Source organism: Garra rufa, chromosome 1, assembly GCF_049309525.1.
Source record: "Garra rufa chromosome 1, GarRuf1.0, whole genome shotgun sequence".
NCBI lineage: Eukaryota > Metazoa > Chordata > Actinopteri > Cypriniformes > Cyprinidae > Garra > Garra rufa.
The window spans coordinates 87,516,486-87,530,810 of NC_133361.1; positions in this window are offsets into that span (position 1 = coordinate 87,516,486).

The following is a 14,325-nucleotide window of genomic DNA, read 5'->3' on the forward strand; positions in this document are numbered from 1 at the left end:
CTTAAAAAGTCTAAAATTTAAAAATCAAAATTTTAGGCCTTAAAAAGTCTTAAATTCGCTGTTCTAGGTCTTAAATAATTTTACACAGGTCTTATTTTTCCGATGTCCATGTAACGCTACCTCTAATGCTCATTTAAATTCTCTTTTTGTTGTTTCCGTGGTGTTGTAGTTCTTTATTTCACTATTCCAAATATAATTTGCTGTATTTAAACTACAAATGAGACCAGCATGCAATAGCCAATCAGCTTTCTGTTATTGCCGCGAGTCTCTCTCGGATTGTACCGCAGAAGTAAAATGGATTTAACTTTTTAGCTATGGGGAAGTGCAAGTTTAGCGATACTTAGCTTGAAAAAAACTGAATATAGGGCTTGGCTAAGGCCAGTTGCTAACAACTAGATTTTTTTCTCCCTCTGTGGAAGTTACTGCGTCTTCAGAATCGCAGTAGCAGAATACAGGTCAAACTACCTTTTTCTGTATATAATGTTATCAATAATAATAAGAAATATAGGTCGAGCTAGCTGACCGCCAGCGTTCGAAATACTTTTAAAATGTTTTTTTTTTTTACTTGCCCGACCGAACAAACCGCCTGATTAAAACTGAAGTGACAAAAACAACTAGCGAAGCATCGAAAGGCAATAAAGATTCATATTTTAATACATTAAACGTAAACAGAAATTGATAATGGATAGTGTATTTCTGGTCTATTTGTGACATACTTTAAAACAAATGAATGTAACAGCACTCTAAAGAAACACACTGAGGTAAACATTTAAAATGTATAGTTTATTTATAACATGATATAGTTCAGTAATATACCAAGTGAGCTTTTTGCTAAAAATTCTCACAATTACAAATGTTACATTAATTTTAGCTCAATAAAAAAGTAGTTAGTCAAGTAGTTACTTACATATTAGACAATATGCAACATTAGCAGAAGCATTCTCCTAGCAACGTTCTGCTATGATTCAGCGTTTTGCTCGAAACAGTTGAAATAACTCGCTCATGAAGTGACTTACTGCCACCTGCTGGTAGTTTAGTGTGTTTAAAAGTATGCCTCCACACCCAACATTTCTAATGTATATATTTATAAATCAATAAATGTATTTAAAACATTAATCTCACTTTTAATTTTGCAGTGTAAATTATGTAATCTCACTGCTAACAGCCATTTAGAATTTATTGATAAATTCATAAAATAAATTTCAAAGGTAATGCATACATTTCAAAAGTTAAAAAAAAAAGGCATTTATAAAGGTAAATCAAATATGCAGATTTACGATGTAAAAGCTAATTTTTTTTTTTACATCAGATATTTCTAGTGGTACTTTTATGGGGATATTTTGTGTGGAATAGTATCTGCTGATATGAAAAGTTCACTGTATATCGTAGTAATAAATTTAATTTATGACAGCCGTGAAATTGCGTTTACTTTTTACATTAAACACATTAAATATTACATATATGCATGTAATATAATATCTATTTCCATTACAGGTTTCGGTCTTAAATTTCATATAAGGTGGTATTAAAAAGGTCTTAAAAAGTCTTAAATTTCACTTGTTCATATCTGCAGAAACCCTGAATATATTACTCTTTCATGAAATCATTCTCGGTTGTCATTCACTCGTTTGTGTTTGTTGTTGTCGTTTGTTGTCCGCGTGCCGCTGAATCGAATCTTCTGAAACGCATCTTCTCTGTTACTAAAGGCTAACGTATTCAGTAACACTAAAGCATTACAACGTTTTATTTAATAAGGATGATTTATTTTACATAGCTTGTAAACACGCTTTAATTGATGCAACAATATCCATTGGTTTAAAAACTTTAAAACCACAAACCTTTCTTCAGGTGACTCACAAACAGATGAGAAGCGCAGCGAAGCTTTATGACGACGTCACATCATCAAAGCAAAATAAAAGTCCCATTGGTGCGCTGCTCTCTAGAATCACAAATACATCATAGTATTGTATATAGAATAAAATTTCGTACTCATATGATGGGGCTTGTCTAAAGTTATTAACATCGTAAATCTAGGAATATTTTCTGTATTTTTTATGTACATTTAAAAAACTACCACTTTCTGTTTTTATACCTTGTCATTAAATTCACATTAAACTAGTTAATGCTGCTGTGTAACTGTTACAAAGAGGGTTTGCTGGCAAATTTGATCTATAACTCTTTTGACTATTGTAATCAGTGTCTTGTTATATTGTTTGTGTATTTATTCCTCTTGAAAAATCATTGAAACGCTGTCAGGGATCTTATTTTTCTTTTGCTATTTGGGTAAACGAGGACACGACAATATATTTGTCACAGTTTCTATTTACCACTACAAAAGTTTACAAAACGCTGACTACAATTTCTGAGAACCCCATAAATGTGAAAAGGACCTATACACAGTCAAAGTCACATAATAAAAAGGTTCATGTCAATCTTTGCATGAATTTTGTCAGTTACTTGCAGAGTTAAGAATTTGAGATGACTTAAATCATTTTTTTTGCCAGAAGGACGGTTTCTGCCAGGATACTCCTCAATTTCTTCCTCATACTATAAACGTTAACTAGAAGTACATCCACCAGAAAAACAACAAAAAAATGTTATGTATTAGTTTTTATGATATCGTCCAAGCCTACTGGGTATCAAGCCCCACTGGTCCAGGCAGGTGTTTTTGGGTGTTTTTACTTAATCACTCAAGAACAACTTGGATTCCTGCTCTCATGTGGATTTGCAGCTTCAGAGATTTCTAAAATCCTGGATGTGTCAGTCAGTACAGTTAAACGGAAATGGAGGTATGAACAACCATTTCATACATGCATAGTAACTTTTCACTTAGATTGCATTGCTAATGTTTGAAATGTCCTTTAATTTTTTATTTATTTTTTTGTCAGTATGTTTAGTAAGACAGGAAGACACATTTTGAGGTGCAGTGAGTGTCTGTGTGTTATCTGATTATCCATTCCAAATCACTTTCTATGACATATGACATTACATTAATATTGCATTAACAGACTTGCCTGTTCCACAATACCATTCACTGTACTGTACTGTGTTTTATCTCTCTGTTTTTCTTTTCTTCTCACCTGTAAAGCTGCTTTAAAACAATATTCATTGTTAAAAGCGCTATATAAATAGAATTGAATTGATCTGAATTTAATAGTCCAGTCATTCTGGTCAATTTTGGCCCACGAGACTCATTTTCCAAAAAAGTACCACTTGCCAGCGGTCAAGTAACTTCTAAATAAAGCAGACTCTACTTTAATTGTTATGTTATGTATGCAACTAATTAACTTGGCAATATTGTTTACTTTCATAACTAGTGCTACAACACAATCAAATACAAGATTAAAAAATGTGTCTTGAAGATTATGTTTTACTATTAAATACATATTTTTTTACAGTGATCTTCGAAATAACACTACAAGACAAATGTTTTTGCTGCTGTTATCACAAGTTGTTTTTGTAACAAGGTTATGATCTGTAAAATGCAAATATACTGAAATGAAGTTATTTTCACGTTATTTATGCACATCTGTCTGATGCAGAACTTGATTAAATGGTTCAGGAGTTGGTTGGAGAAAACCAACAGATTGGACAAAATGCTGTTCGGGCCAGACTAGCTGCTGTGGGTGTTCGAGTGCAGAGAAGAAGAGTGACAGAAAGTTTAGTTCGTGTGAATCCAGCTGGAGCTGCACATAGATCACTGTCTCACAGATTACACCGGAGAACCTACAGTGTTGCAGGTCCCAACTCGCTGTAGCACATTGATGGAAACCACAAGCTGATCAGGTAGATGTGGTTGATCAATTAATTGCATTTGGAATTTCCATGGAGCATTGAGAATAGCTGGATGGAAGCTGCTCTTGCTCTATTAAAAGAGTTGTTTCTTTTTGCTAAAGACTTTGTCTATTTTTTTTCAGAGTGCAAACTACCTACAGCTTCTTTCATGGCCTGTGTTTACAAAACATAAAAATCATCATGACATTGAAGTTACACTATTCTCCATATTTTGACCTACAGTAGGCTACTGTGCAAAAGGCGTATCAGTTGTTTACATAACAAACACAGGTCTACATTCCAAAGATTTTTTTTTTGTTATTTGTATTAATCCAGTGACATTTTTGAATGCACATTTTTGTTGTTTCATCTTTAGGTGAAGAATAGTCATTCATGGAGGAATCTGTGGCTTTAGCAGACTGGTTGTATTTTTAAAAGCTTCAGACAACAACGGAAGTGTCACAGAGTTCGACCAGTTCATTCAAGCCACAACTAGGTATGGGGTTCCATCGAGAGTAAGGTGTGACCATGGAGGAGAGAACAACAGCGTTTGTTTGTTTATGAATGGGTACCGTGGATCACAACGCGGAAGTGCCATCCGGGGTAGAAGTGTGCATGACCAGAGGATCGAGAGACTTTGGGGGGATCTTTGGCGGGGTATGACTAGTGTTTTTACCACCAGCTTTTCTCCTTTCTTGAGGATGATGGAGTAATTGATTGTAGCAATGAGCTTCACATGTGGGCATTACATCATGTTTACCTTCCCTGGATAAACAGAGACCTGGAGGTTTTCAGGCAAGAATGGAACAACCATGGACTGCGAACTGCTGGACACCACACACCATATCAACTTTTTGTCAGGGGTTCTCCTGATAGGCAAACACAGCCACTGCCATGACAGAGATTTTTGGACACAGTCATGGACCCATCAAGATGGTGCAGCTGCTGCACTTCCTGATCTCAGTTGGCGGGAGGTTGTACCGGTTCCTGCTAACCAATTCAGCCCCACCCAGGCACAGATGCAACAACTACAGGATGTAGACATTCTTGAAGGACCTGTTGGTAGTCCAGCTATTGATATCCTGCAAACTGTAATTACCATTCTTGAACAGTAGCTTTTCACCATTCCTGCTATTGTGTCTTCTTAATACATATGTTGTTTTAATCCATCTCCTTTGTCCACTTTAGACTGCTTCTGTCCTGATTTTTTCAAGGGGAGGGTTTATGCAATGCAAGGGCTTTTTCAAATACAGTACATGTACATTTACATTTAGTCATTAAGCTGATGCTTTTATCCAAAGCGACTTACAAGTGAGGTTCACAAAGAAGCAGGCAGTTCAAGAGGAAACAAAACATACATAGGTGGTTAATTTCACTAGGACTAGTATTATTGCACAGTATGCACGGATAAGCGCAAATAAGGAATTTTTTTTAAAAGGAAAGAATTAGGAGGTAAGGAAATATTTCTTTATTTTGTTCAAATGGGCAAAATAAGAGCATACAATGTACATATGAATGCATACAGAGATCAGCATTTTCTTACAGCTGCCAGACCACACAGAACACTTTGAGTGTGTGTTAGAAATCTGAATTGGTGAGAAAGCATAGTTCTTGGTATGTTTTTGTCTTTAAAACTAAATTTTAGGTGTTAGCCGGCAAAGTTTAAATCCTGTCAGACTAAGAATGTTCATGCATTATGTCTGATGGCAGAGAACTCTTGTGGCTGTTTGAACACATTCAATGAACACTATGAATATTTTTGTTACAGACTTAACATAACATAAACCTTATAACATAGACGATAAATATTTTTTAAAACAGATAAGGTATTTATTTCACATATCTTAATGTATTAATCATTGGTTGTACATTTATCCATTATAACGTTTATTAAAATAAGATAAGAAATAAAAGCATAAGTAAAAAAAAAAAAAAAAGATTACTTATACTCGAATATTCTACTGATGGAACAATACAGTTGAAAACATTGAGCACAGCTAAGTTATACAATTAAATTTATTAATTCATTATATTAATGTATTGCATGCCAATTTGAGATTTAAAGCATAATGTTTTAATGCTAGAAAACCAATGGTGTTACGGAGGGAATGCTCAGTAATGTGAAGAAAACTTTCACTAATAAACAATACCTATTTAATAAATATACCTAGGTATATAAATGTAAGATGCAGATATTTATGTGTGTGGGCTACACAAGAAAAAGGACAAATGAACAGGAACAGCCTTGCACGACCATTATTTCCCCAAATAAACCCTCAACTGTTGTCTAGGCAACACCTCATGTGCATTGTGATGACAGGCCCCACAGAACTGAGGGGCGGGGTGAGCAGAGGTTCATTTCATTTAAAGGGCCAGGTACTGATATCGCTTGCTGAGAACAGAGGCATTTTTTTACCATGTAAAATGAGTGTTTTTACACTACCATTGAGAATTTTTTAATCAAAGTGTATTACAAACTTTTCATTTGGACCCTAAAGCATCATATTAACTTGTGGAAAATGGGCATCCGATGACCCTTTAATGTACTAAGAGAACAGAGCACTGGGCAACCTGAATTCCTTATGGGTGCAAATGGAGACAGGTCTGGCTGGTAGCACCTCATTAGTGGCCATGCGATTCTCCAAGTTAGACAAGACTACAGCTATATATATATATATGCATCTATAACTACAAAATTAAATAAATGTTAAATGAACATAAAAAAAAAATAACTGTGGACATATACGTCATAAACACATGATTGAATAAATGAAAGAATGAATGAATACATTTGGAAAATGTAATAATATGTAATTAATATTATAAATATTACAATTTGTAAATATCTGAAAAATAATACTTTTTTAATTTCATTCCATAAATATACTTTAATATGTATTTCACCAATAGAAAAACTCCTAATTCCACTGACATAAGTTTTATTGTTCATATGTGTTTCCCTGTAAATATCAGGGCACTTTTTGGATCACAGACAGAGAAGCGCGTGAACAGGACTTTTATTTTTTGATGGAAAAAAAAAAGTGACGTCATAAGGCTGCGGCGCGCTCCTGCATCAGTGAATGGTTTCAGTTGAAGAAAGGTCTGTACTTTTAATAATTTAAAGTGTTTAAATTCATACAACGCGTTCAGTCTATTATATGGTTTACAAGCGATTTAGAATGCTTAATTATTGCATGCAACATTGCAATATTTAATCTAATAATGAACGTTATTTTGTGAGTAACGCGCCTCCACAGATCAGTCTGATTTCTCTCTCTGTAGTGATTCAGATCAGAAACACGAATTACAAACTCCGAGTCAATTGAGTCAGTTGATTCACAAAATGATTCACTGTTTCGAATCGCTGCTCGCTGAGAGACCTGCTGCAGTGCTCAAAACAACAAGTCAAAGCAACGAGTACAAACAATTGCAAACATTTTTGTTGTTATAATGACAATCTTAAAATACAATAGCGATTTTTGTACAATATGCCTCAATTAAATGTAATATACTCATCATTAAATGTTGAAGTTGAAGTTTTGAGTTTTTGTCTAATCAGATCATTTAAGTGCATTAACTATTGCTCTGATTCCCTTACTAGTGCACTATTACTGAACTAGAGCTGATTGAGATACACACAATTTTTTTTTCCTGTTAATAATTGTCATCTTAAACAGGACAAAGTTTCCAAACACGGAAGAAAAAAAAAACCCTTCTGGTTCGGCAACTGAGATCCATGCAACATAAAGATGGCGTTTATTAAAGAGGAGAGTGAAGACATGAAGATTGAAGAAACATTGAGAGTGAAACATGAAGATACTGAGGAACAAACAGGTTGCTTTTCATTCACAAAGCTAAAGTATCCTATGAACTGAACTGTACATTTTCTCAATTAATTTGTCTTTGGCAGGTGTTTTTCTACAGTTTGCCCTCTTGCAGATTTCTTTTTTCTTTCAGATTTCAGCTTCATTTTTTTCTTAGAGTTCTCTAAAAGACCATTTTTCACTCATAGTGCTCTGATTTAAAAACAGCATTTAAAGAATTGTGTGAAATCAAATATTTATATGTTAATATTCACTGCTAGGATTGAGTAATATTTTCATATGAAATGGGTAAATAAGGGTTGTGTGCATGTGGTCTAACTTTCTCAGATGTAATGATTACGTATGTGAAATAAAGTCTGGTCGTAGCTTTCACTCGACTAGTTCTGCCGCCTTAATAGTTCAATGAATGTTAGTTTATGAGAAGAGTCAACTAATATTTTATTAGTTGGTCAGTCACAGAAAAAAACTGTCCATTTCAAAAACGTCAAAGAGATCGTTAACATCTAGGACTAATTCCAGTATATCAGGCAGGAAAAAAAAAAAACATTCGCCTATCATTCATCAAGCTCACATCTGGCTTATCATTTGAAAGTGAAGCATGTAAATAAGCAGCGGACCGCTTCATCTGGTGACTCAATCTGGACTGAGAGACACACCAGTTTATCAGCCGCCTCAGTATTTAAGCTGCTTTTTCTAACATATAGTTATAAAATACTACATAATCTTGTCCTGGCTGGTCAAATGCTGGGGTCGTGTGATGTTTGTTTCAGAGAGGGGTGTTAGGGGTGGGTTTTACAGTAAGGCTGGTCTGACAGTGGAAGTGCTGTTTGATTTTGGGCTCGCGGTTTGAGGTGCAAAGCCGTTGACCCTGTCCAGCTCATTGTTAGCCCTGGTACGCACTGGCCCAAACTGGCTATTGTCAACATGAGTGTTAAAGGAACACTCCACTTTTTTTTTTGGAAAAGGCTCATTCTCCAACTTCCTCTTAAAGGGATGGTTCGGAGTAGGATTGACTTCATTGCTATGCACTCCGAAGCCCATGTAAATACCCCTTCCGAAGTTTTTTTTTTACCTTTGTCGAACATTTATGGAGATATTAGAGTTTTTCGAATTGCTTGTTACAGAAGTAGACGGTACATGTAGTGTATCTCGTAAATTGCACCTCCCTTTTGCAGCCAGTCTCTAGCGGCCAGTCAGTGAATTGCAGTTTAAGCCACTTCCATGTTGGTTTCAATTGAGAGAGCGGGAGGTTGCAGCTTGAAGACGCTGCAGGCAGTGGCGTGAAGTAAATTTCAAAGGGTTTCCAGTGTTTAGGGAACAATGAATACTGTGTAGGGATCATTTCAGTTGGAACACAGTTCATGCTGGTGTGTTATCTAAGAGAGACATGCAAAATATGCAGAGTAGGTGGAGCTTGAGGACTGGAATTGAGAACCGCTGGCTTAGGGCATATAGGATTTAGTTTTGTGTTAGTTTTGACACTTTACATCAGGGCTATTCAATTGGCGGCCCGCCAATCATCCTCGTCCGGCCCGAGGGAGCAGCAGGTGGCTTGAATGGTTTTTGCACTAATTAGTTTGTCCACTAGGCGGCGGGCCAGCCAAAAAAGAAATGCAAGAGAGCCAAGAACAACAACGGTATACCGGAGATCGCAACATCACTAGACGGCAGATTTGACAAGCGCTTGTAGGCTCCAGACATCGACCAAATGGTCGCATTTTTTCTGCCGGTGCGACTAAATTTTGTGAGCGGTCGCAATGGCGCGACCACCGCGTTATTCAACTCATAAGCGCTGCTATTTCTGTTTCATATGAGAAACATTAAACAGCAAACGAAGCGAAAGAGAAACCAAAGCGCGCCATGTTTGAGCTGCGCAGCGCTGACCATTTATCAGCTCGGTCCGCAACACAAACACGCTTGTCCAAGCTCAGAACAGCCTCGGGAACCAAAGTTGATTTTATTTGTTGATTTCGAGATCCAGTGAAAAGTGTTTGAATTCACCCAGAATGATTTAATGTTGCTGAAAGATCAGTGAGAATCATTCAAATTCTGTTATTAACAGCGCTGATGTAGACTATTTCAAACAACCAGAAGTCACACCAACTTAAGCAAAGTTGAATGTCAGTATTCATTTCAGATTTTTTTGAGAGAGAAATTCAAGCACTTTCCAATGACTTTCAAGAATTTTGCACAACCATTTTAAGCACTTTAAAGCACTTATGACTAGGGCTGGGAATCGATTCCAAAAAGAATCGATTCCGAGGCATTGGGAATCGATAGTCGATTCCAACGTTTGGAATCGATCCTCTCAAGGGAAATCGACTCCTCATTCAGAGCCGTTTTCAGTTCAACAAAACTTACCTCTTAAACGGAAGGCTGCATTCCATGAAGGCTGCATATTTCGGCTGTAAGTCATCAAACGTCGATTGACGAAAATAAACGTAATAAAAACGACTCATTACTAAACTCGTCTGAGTTTAAGGATGCAGCCTTCAGTTTGAGAAGCACCCATTAATTTGCCTCTTGCTCGCTAATAGTTATTATAGTCTGATACATTTCCACGAAAAGATTCGTTCGGATAGATCATTTAAATGAACCAGTTCAAAAAACGATTCAGATGTTATTTTACAGGAGAACTGGCTCATGATGTCCACAATTTTGAGCGCTGCATGACAGAATAGATCATGACGTGTCTTGATCTTATTTGCATCTTAAATAAATGCTATTTTTAATCTTTCTATCAGCCAATGATAACTCTGAAAGAAAACGCAGAGAGCATGTCAGTGGCCGAGGGCGCATCTGATTGACAGCTACGCCACGAGCTCTTATGTCATCCTGCATTTATTGCGAAATTATAGCTCTTATATCAGTGTTGTTGTTAAAGTTCTGTTTATTTAGTTTCAGTGTATCGTTTGCTAATTTTGTCATTTTATACACATCACGTCTTGTTTTACACATGCAATAAATGCATGTCCACTGCTGAGCTGTGGGTTATGACTAATTTCCTGGGCAATTAATTACAATTTGAAATCAGTCAGAGCTACAGAAAAATAGTATATTTCTCTCTCTTTTTTTTTTTTTTTTTTTTTTAACAAATGAAGCTTTATATTATGAAAAGGTAACTTTCTACGACCTTTACATCCTGTCTTTATTGCGAAATTAGCTTCCTCCAGTCTAAAAAACAAGAATCGAAACAACAGTGAGGAATCGATTCTGGAATCGAATCCAATCGATTCCAGAACCAGGAATCGGAATCGGAATCGATTCCAAAATTTTCGGAATCGAACAGCCCTACTTATGACTCAATTTTGATGGCCAAAATATACTTTGTAGTAAACAAACACTTATGTAAAATTAAAAACATATAGCCAGTATATGGCAATAATAATTTGTATATTTTATGCATATACAATTTATAGTTTATGTGAAGATTGTTTTAAAATCACCTAAATTTAAAGCTGTTATATATTTCAGAGCCTATTAAATGTTGGGCTTTCAATTCTACTGTTATGTTGAATGGACATAATTAATATGTAAATCTGAGAGAAAAAAAAAATATTTAAAAGAGACACCAGTAGCAATATTGCTGACAATACTTCATTAATAAAAGGCTACTTGGTAAAAACATGCTATTAAAGGGATAGTTCGAGCATTTAACGTGCGAACTGACAGCAGCGCGGATTGATGGAAACGGAAAGAATATAGTGCCGATTAAAACTGAGGTATGATTTTTGTCAGGAGTGTTTTTTGTGATGTAAATTAATCAAGCTTTGAAACGCATATATTTTTTTCACGTAAAAACGCACAGTTTTGAGGCCCCAGAAACTAACCGTGACTACTTTCTTGAAAAACTTCCAGCGGCCAGAACTCTGACCAGGGAGGTGAACGCAGTGTGGGTCAGTGTGTATACACTATAGTGCTGATAAGGATTGCATACAACTTCATGTCTTAAATGCTCGAACTATCCCTTTAAACACATATTAAAAAAACACTTTGTTGTTTCTACGTTAATTTAGAGGTTCATTGTGAAATTATGACAGTATAAATATATAAATATGCGATTGCGAAATTTGTGATTTTTTTATTTATTTTTTTGTATTGATTGACAGACAGCACCTTAACCTTTTATAGATGTTGGTGTTGGTAATATAAGTTCATTTTAGTGAATATGCATTTCAGTGTAATTGTATAGGCCCCCTAGAAAAAGATGGTGACGGCTCCCATCCCCTTGGCCCGCTTCAAATTTGCAGTTCGATAATCCGGCCCTTAAATTGAATAGCCCTGCTTTACATGTTTGAATGTTTTGATGTCTGCTGTTTTGTGTCTTTAAACGGGTTAACTTTTACTTGTCTTTCTTCACTTTAGACCTGATGGCACTGAAAGAGGAGAGTCAAGTACTGAATGAAATGGAAGAGAAAGATTATGATTTCATAAATGGAGATAAATCTTTTAGTTGTTCACAGACCGAAACGACTTCCTCAAGAAAAAAGACTCGAAAGAAAGGAAGAAGTTATTTTACCTGCCAACAGTGCGGAAAGGGTTTCAGTCAAAGAGGAAGTATTAAAAGACACATGAGAATTCACACAGGAGAGAAACCTTATGTCTGCGAACAATGTGGAAAGAGTTTTACTCAACCTGGACACCTGGGAGTCCACATGAGAATTCACACCGGAGAGAAGCCTTATGTCTGTGAACAATGTGGAATGCATTTTAATCATAGGCTGAATCTTGAAAGACATGTTTCAATTCACACTGGAGAAAAGCCTTTCATATGCCAACAGTGTGGTAAGAGTTACACTCAAAATGGAAGCCTTACCAGACACATGAGAATTCACGAACAACCTTATGTGTGTGATCAGTGTGGAAAGAGCTTTGATCAACATGAAGACTTTGAAGTCCATAAGAGAGCTCATGAAGAGAGTCCTTACTCATGCTCTGAGTGTGGAAAGAGTTTCAGTCAAAAACAGCGCTTTGAAGACCACATGAGAATTCACTCTGGAGAGCAACCCTACACATGCCCTCAGTGCGGAAAGAAGTTTAATTATAAGCATCACCTTCAAGACCACATAAGAGTTCACACTGGAGAGAAGCCTTTCACCTGCAAACAATGTGGAAGAAGTTTCAACCGAAAAGGGACACTTAACAGACACATGAGAGTTCACTCTGGAGAAAAGTCAGCTAGATGTGATCACTCCTTTACGAAAAAAATTAACAATGTTTTTTTTCGTAGTAACCATGGTTTAATTATAGTAAAAACATAATTATGGTAATAAAACCATATTAACTATAAAATAAACCATGGGTCTACCACAGTCACCATAGTAAAACTATAGTTTTTGAAGTAAAACCATAGTAACTTTAAAATAAACCATGGTTTTACTACAGTAATTGTAGTTAAGCCATGTTTTTTTTTATAGTAAAACAATAGTAACTACAAAAGAACTATGGTTTTACCACAGTATCGACAGTGAAACAATAGCAATGATGAAATGAACCATCTATAGCATAACTGTGTTAAAATAAAAAAAATGATGTACTATAATATGTGTGCTTATACTTTTTACCCGGAAGAAATAAATAAGCATGATTTTGTAAAGGAAAAAAATGAATACATACATATATAAAATAATGGCTTTAGCTGCTCTTCCTCTTTCACATCCGAATTGTTTTGCTTCCTGGGGATTGAGTTGGTTTTGTGGACCCATCTCCTTAATTTCCCAAACATACAAAAAAATACATAAACAGTGATACTTTACCAGAAGCACATAACACACTCAACACTTCTTCAAACACTTTCTTGTGAAGACCTTATCCCTCTTTATATGGAGCCAAATAAACCAAAATGTCACAACTGTCCATTGAATAAAAAAACAACAACATTATACTATGTTTATCATAAAGAACAGGCTTTTTTTATTATTAAACCACTATGCTTTTTTTTGTTCTGTATTTTTATGATGTTTTTGCAACCTGGCCATTTGGCAATACATATACATAATTTACATAAGCAATAACAATGTGTATACAGATGTAAGTCCACATGAAGTGCCACGTCTCCTATAGATCACAGCACCTCCCAAGAACCTCACAGCAGACAACATCGAAACAACAATACACATTCACCACATCTGCCCACAACAGCACAAATTACCCAATATGCCACTGTGTGCTTCCCAAGTTCACTGTTACACATGCAACACATGAAGATCTCTGTGCTAGATTTTTTAGGCCAACTACACAAGCTACATCCATCACTTCATCCACATCAGCCCCTCAAACATCTACACTACAACCCACTGAATCTCAAACATCAAGCTCAATCATATCACCCACTAAATCCTAACCATCAACACAAACACGCACTCCCCAACCCAGACAATAAAATATATCCACAGATGTCTGCTGGGAGTCTTTCTGTGTCTGTGTTAGTTATTTATTTTTGTGGCTCAACCTTTTTGAGGACAAATTTTTCAAGTGAATGTGCCATGGCTTTCACACCAAAGCAAACACACTGTGTGTAAATAAAGACATTTATAGCCACATTTGTGGATTAAAAATTGCAGAAGAAACACTACATAAGAAGCAGACAGTGGACAACTACATCCTCCAGAGGCTAACACAGCATTGGTCAGGTCACCATTTACCATTTATTAGACTTTTCAGGTGTATTTTAGGCTGTCATGTCCATTGAAAATCCTGATAAGGAAACTGAAATGGGCAACAACAA